Here is a 6,947-nt window from a genome sequence, read left to right on the forward strand (position 1 = left end):
AAACACCTGCTCCTCTGGGTGGGAGATATCAGATCATTCAATTCCTATAAGTGTCAGAGCATTTATGTCATTGGCCTTTGCTAAAATGCTCCACTGTGGCTTGATAAAAGGAGCCCTCAGTTTGTAAAATGATTGTTCATCTCCAGCATAAAGATGTTGCTCATAATGTCTTTTAAAAAAATAAAAATAAAAAAGTCCCATCTCACAGCCAGTTTTGAACAGAAAAGATGTCCAGATTTTCTGATACCAAATACATGAGAAAATTGGATTATAATCTTCCAGCCCCAAAAGGAGCAGATTTAGCTCTGCGTGAAGAGTCACTACAAAGAATTGTATTCTGTGAGAACAGCAGATAACGTGACGTGCCAGCTTAGGTCATCTGACAAAAAAGGTGTGTATTCAACGAAATTATAAAAAATAAATGGGAAAAACAAAGGGGGCACTGGCTTCAGCCTGAAATCACAGGTTGTCTATAAACTAAATTGACCTAAGATGACTTAGAAATGAAAGTGAAATGAAAGGCATTGGAATATATCATGATCAATGTGACTCCAGGGATTGATGTAATTGTCAGCTGTTGTGTAGACATATCAACCTTAGAAAAAGGAGAAAATTAAATGAGACATGGACTGTCACAGCTGTTTTAGAAGTTGGGATTTTCCTTTCCTGTCTCCGCAAGTTCTTTTCCTGTCCCTGCCCTATCCCTGAAAGCTCTGTCCTCATCTGCACCAACCTCAAAATACTTTAAAAACATAAGTGTTCGAGGCTTGTTCTGCTAAAGCAGAGCTTACAGGAATGGGACAGGGACAGGAAAAGAACTCACGGGGACAATATATGCAGGACAATTTTTAAGGCTACAGCATCTATGTAAGGAACAGCATGAGTTTGTATGGCAGGCAGGAAAGATGAGAGAACGGTTCAAACAAAGAGGTTACCCCAATAGAGTGACATGATGGGCATTTAAATGAGCCATCAATAACAATTGCCACCGGCTGTTGGAGCAATCCAAGCGTCATAAAGAGAACAATAGTTTTACGTGCGTGTTATCTCACTCTTACCAAGCCCAGAAAATTAGGCAAGCTATCCTAAGCATTGGTATATTTTAAATCTTAATTTACAAGACGGTCCACATTTTGCTTTTACGTGTGGTAGAAATCTTCAGGCAGTGTTGGTCTCCAAATCGGGTTATGGTACAGAATAGTCAGATCCAATTGGGGGTACTTCCTGTGCTTATGATGTGTATACTGTAAATAGGTACTGTTGGGAAACTGAGGTTAATAACCCTAAAACTGGTAAACAATTTGTGTTAAAAGCACATGCAACATGTGATACCACTCAGATGATTTATGGTATGTTGGTCATACCAAAATAAAAATAAAGCATTGGATAGTTTAACATTTGAATAATTTAAGGTTAGGTACATTGGAAGTCCCATTGGTTGGACATTGGGTGGAATATAAGCATGATTATGGAAGAACTAAAATTTGTAGTCTTAATAAAGAGGTGGAATGAAATTTGCTGTGAAGGAAAATTGGTAGGTTGATAATATGGGCCAAAAGGACTTCAGGTGCTAGATTAAAGGAAATTATGGGTGGTTAGATAGGAGAATAAGATGGGAAGGCTCATTCAACTGCTTTCTGGTGTTGATGACTAAGCTTGAGAACGGGTGTATTATAAGTGCTGTTTAACCCCCTTGTGGTGCTGTCAACAAATTTTGAACATTGATAATAAGGTATGGTGATATACATATTTTAAAGTTTGTATAAAGCGTTTTCGTATATGTATGAGTAAAATGTGTAGCTATAATATTTCATTTATATGTTTAGAAGATTTGGAAAACCCCTTTCAGCTTCAGCTCCTGAAAATACTTCTACAGCAAAACACAGCTTTGTTGGGCTAGGCTACATATTATTCCTGGAAGTCTAAAGACTGAATTTTGAGATTTGAACATGGTCCATTAATTGTGAACAGGTTATTCATGTGTTGGAAGATGTAATTCATTGTTAAATCCATTCGGTTGTATGACTGGATAAATTTGTGACAAGTGGAAAATGGACATTGAATATTGAAACTATGAACATTGGGTTATGGGGTTGACCAATAATTGTGTTTATGATATAAATGATGATGAATATTTGCACATTAATTAAGAATAAAATATATTGGTATTGGAGTTAAATTGAGTAGTGGTAGCAATAGCTTCTTTTTGTTTATATGATATATAGATAGAAGTAGGGTAAATTACTTAGTCGATCCTTACAGAGCAGTCTTACCAAACAGCTTTCTCTACTATGACTGAGTTGTTGAATTGTTCTTGCTCACAGGTGGTTATACCACAGTCTGGAACCTATTATGTTTTCTATCATCAAATGGCTCTCAGTCTGGAAGAAGCATCTGATTATTCTTAGCAGTTGGGCTTTAAGGGGACAGAGCTGTTCCTTTATACTGGGTTTCACCTCTGGTTCTAGCATGTGCATGATTTAGCCAGATCCAGTCTTCTATTTTCTTCCTCACAAAGGCCTGGATGGCCTCACTGCTGCCTCTAGTCTGCGCAGACCTTTGGAGTGAAGCACCTGGACTGGGCATGTCCACATGCATTGCACTAGGGTCTACTTTGCAGCAATCATTTGTTGCAGCAGAGCTCAACTGTTTTGTCCACCACTTGATATTTGCGAAATCCCAAGGCCAGCTGAAAGGGGAGGTAAGAAACAGGTTTTTTGGGGTCAGGCAGCTATCTTCCAGGGCTCACCCTTAAATGAGTGCTTTATGTTATGCAATACTTCCCAGAGGAAAACTTATTTGCCCATAAATAGAGGGTATGATAAGCTATTTTGATTTTGGGAGTTAGGGAGATACTATCAGATAATAAAACCTATTGCATTTTTTTGTTTTTGTTTTTTTGCTTTCCCTGGTTCCACCACTAGAAGGTAGCAGCAACCAGCAGAAGAGTGTTGCACATGCTGGACTGGGGTTGATGTGATCTGTCACTCTGGGTAAACAAAACTGAAATTCCTAGTAACTGCTGAGCCAGGCAAAGAGTCTGAAAGCATTCGTGATGCAATTCAGAGAAATGTGTGTTTACAAAAACAGCAGAAACTCACCAGAAACAAAGCAGAATAGGTCTGAAAAGAGTTTAGGGGCAACAAACCTATTAATTAGAAAAGCAAATTAAAGAAGACAAGAAAGCAGCTTTGGTTCTTAAGTATAGTATAGTAATAGCTATAATATTTCATATAAATGAAATATTATAGCTATTAAAGAAAAAATGGTTAGCTTTCATAAACCACATGAGGTCAGAAAAAAAAGAGAAAAGCAACAGAAGCTGGTCAAATAATCAAAACAAAGATGCAACTGGAAGAAAAAAGTCAATACAGTAAAATGGAGTGGGGGAGGGGCCAAGACAGTTTTTAGATATGATAGTGACAGGAGGAAGTATAAAAGTGGCATTGTGAGGTTGATTCCTTGTTTTTAGATATGATAGTGACAGGAGGAAGTATAAAAGTGGCATTGTGAGGTTGATTCCTTGTTTTTAGATATGATAGTGACAGGAGGAAGTATAAAAGTGGCATTGTGAGGTTGATTCCTTTTTTTTTAAATTTATTTTTGTAAGCAATATTGCAGAAAGGTTGTCTGGTAAAGTGTGTGTCTCGGCAGATAATAACCAAAATATACAATAGAATAGATATCCCTGATGGTCTAGAATTTTTGGCAGCAAAGATTTAATGCTTTGAACTGCAAAATCCTGAGGAAGAGGAACAGTATGGGGGTGAAGTGTTTCTGTGCATGAAAGAAGAGCAGAAATTGGGAGTGATTTGTATCCGATGATCTTATGGTGGTCAAACAGGTACAAAACGTGAGGCAAAAGACAGAAAGAAGCTTGGGTGCATAAGGAGAGGAATAACCAGCAGTAACAGTGCTTCTGTACATGACTCTGGTGAGACCTCATTTGGTATTATGTACAATCCTGGAGATTTCACCTCCAAAAAGATGTAAACAGGATGGAGTCAGTCCAAAGGGCATCTAATAAAATGTTCAGTGGTCTTTCTCATAACACAGATGGAGACAGACTTAAAGATCTCAATATTTGACCCGCTGAGTGAAAAGGTACCAAAAGTGGAATTACAAATAACAGAAAAAAGACTACCGTATTTTCACGCAGATAACGCGCACCCGTGTATAACGCGCACACGGGTATAGCGCGCAGAAACCACGATATTATGTATAAAAACTTTTGTATACCACGCTCATGGGTATAACGCGCATGCTGCCCGACTGTCCTTTCGCCCGCCCCGACTCTCCTCTGGCCACCCCGACTCTCCTTTCGCCCTCCCCGACTCTCCGTGCGCTGTCCCGACTCTCCGTTTACCCGCCCTGCCCTGCCCCCCCCCCGGCAGGACCACTCGCACCCCCACCCCGAAGGACCGCCGACTCCCCGACAATATCGGGCCAGAAGGGAGCCCAAACCCTCCTGGCCACGGCGACCCCCTACCCCACACCGCACTACATTACGGGCAGGAGGGATCCCAGGCCCTCCTGCCCTCAATGCAAACCCCCCTCCCTCCAACGACCGCCCCCCCCCAAGAACCTCCGACCGCCCCCCTCATAAATGCTTTTATTAGAAGCTTATGGCTTGCCCACTAAATATCCTCCCTTCTGGAAGACACAGCAGAGAGTCTAATAAGAGCCCACGAGATACAAAAGTTTTTCTACATAGTTCCCACCCCGCCCGACGCCCGATTCACCCCCCCCAGCAGGACCGCTCGCACGCGCTCCCACCCGCACCCGCGATCGGAGCAAGAGGGAGCCCAAGCCCTCTTGCCCGGCCGACTCCCCGACAATATCGGGCCAGGAGGGAGCTCAAACCCTCCTGGCCACGGCGACCCCCTACCCCCACCCCGCACTACATTACGGGCAGGAGGGATCCCAGGCCCTCCTGCCCTCGACGCAAACCCCCCTCCCTCCAACGACCGCCCCCCCCCAAGAACCTCCGACCGCCCCCCCAGCCGACCTGCGCCCCCCCCTGGCCGACCCCCACGCCCCCCCCCCCCCCCTTCCCCGTACCTTTGGTAGTTGGCTGGACAGACGGGAGCCAAACCCGCCTGTCCGGCAGGCAGCCAACGACGGAATGAGGCCGGATTGGCCCATCCGTCCCAAAGCTCCACCTACTGGTGGGGCCTAAGGCGCGTGGGCCAATCAGAATAGGCCCTGGAGCCTTAGGTCCCACCTGGGGGCGCGGCCTGAGGCACATGGTCAGGTTGGGCCCATGTGCCTCAGGCCGCGCCCCCAGGTGGGACCTAAGGCTCCAGGGCCTATTCTGATTGGCCCACGCGCCTTAGGCCCCACCAGTAGGCGGAGCTTTGGGACGGATGGGCCAATCCGGCCTCATTCCGTCGTTGGCTGTCTGCCGGACAGGCGGGTTTGGCTCCCGTCTGTCCGGCCAACTACCAAAGGTACGGGGAAGGGGGGTGGGGGTGTCGTGGGGGTCGGCCAGGGGGGTCGCGGGTCGGCTGGGGGGGCGGTCGGAGGTTCTTGGGGGGGGCGGTCGTTGGAGGGAGGGGGGTTTGTGTCGAGGGCAGGAGGGCCTGGGATCCCTCCTGCCCGTAATGTAGTGCGGGGTGGGGGTAGGGGGTCGCCGTGGCCAGGAGGGTTTGGGCTCCCTCCTGGCCCGATATTGTCGGGGAGTCGGCCGGGCAAGAGGGCTTGGGCTCCCTCTTGCTCCGATCGCGGGTGCGGGTGGGAGCGCGTGCGAGCGGTCATTCGGGGTGGGGGTGCGAGCGGTCCTGCTGGGGGGGTGAATCGGGCGTCGGGCGGGGTGGGAACTATGTAGAAAAACTTTTGTATACCGCGCTCACGCGTATAACGCGCGAGGGGTATGCACGGTAGGTAAAAACGCGTATAACGCGTGCGTTATATGTGTGAAAATACGGTATATAAGAGTGGAGGGGTAAATTTGGATAACTTTCATTTTTGAAAGTTTTCTGTATTATAGTCAAATTTTATCCTATGGATCACAGAGAGATATTTTAAGTTTCTATTTTTCAAATGCATTATTGATAAAATGTTTCTCATTTTTTATAGATGTAATTAGACTGAAATTTTGCAGGATGGCAGAGAATGAGAAGGATCTCAAAAAGTTGATCCTGAAGCTGAAAGAAGAAAGCAAGAAGGAACTTTACATTACTGACTTTTATTCTGCCATAACCTCGCAGTTCTAGGCGGATTACAAAAGAGGTATGCTGGACATGTTTAGGAACCAAATACAAGACTGAGACTTAATCAGAAACATGGGAAACTTAGGTACGGTATTGACTTGTCTTGACAAAGTTCCTAAAAAGCAGGGTCTTTATATCCCTTTAGAGGCTTTTGTAATCCGGCAATGTTAACAGGATGTGGGCTAGATGGTGGTCTATTTTTGCTGCCTGTGTTGTTAGTAATCCGTTGTATAATCTCTTGCGATGTGTGCCTTTTGATTAAGGGGTAGATAAATGGAGCCTGAGTTTTCCTTGGTCTGGTTGAGGTGTTCCAAATAAGGTGATCGTTCAGGTAGGTGGGAGTAGCGCCATTTAGGGATTTGTATAGTAGACAGTAGAATTTGATTAATATTCAAGCTTGTATTGGGAGCCAATGTGTATCTAGGTATGTTGTAGTGATGTGGTCATATTTGCTTAATGAGAAGATCAGTTTGAGGGCTGTGTTTTGAACAGTCTGTAACTGTTTTATCATGCTTGGGGGTCATGGTAGGTATAGATGTTGCAGTAGTCTCAGAAAGAGGCACTGGACCAGGAGTTGGAATTGCTCGCTATTGAAGAATTTTCTTATTTGTCATAAGTTCCGCATGACTGTGAAGGATTTCTAGATTGTTTTGTTGATTTGCAATTTGTTTTGACTTTATAGTCCCTAGCTTGCAGGAATCCTTGGAACCATGTGTGAACCCTGCCTGAGATTCC

This window comes from Geotrypetes seraphini, chromosome 3 (assembly GCF_902459505.1).
Source record: "Geotrypetes seraphini chromosome 3, aGeoSer1.1, whole genome shotgun sequence".
Lineage (NCBI taxonomy): Eukaryota > Metazoa > Chordata > Amphibia > Gymnophiona > Dermophiidae > Geotrypetes > Geotrypetes seraphini.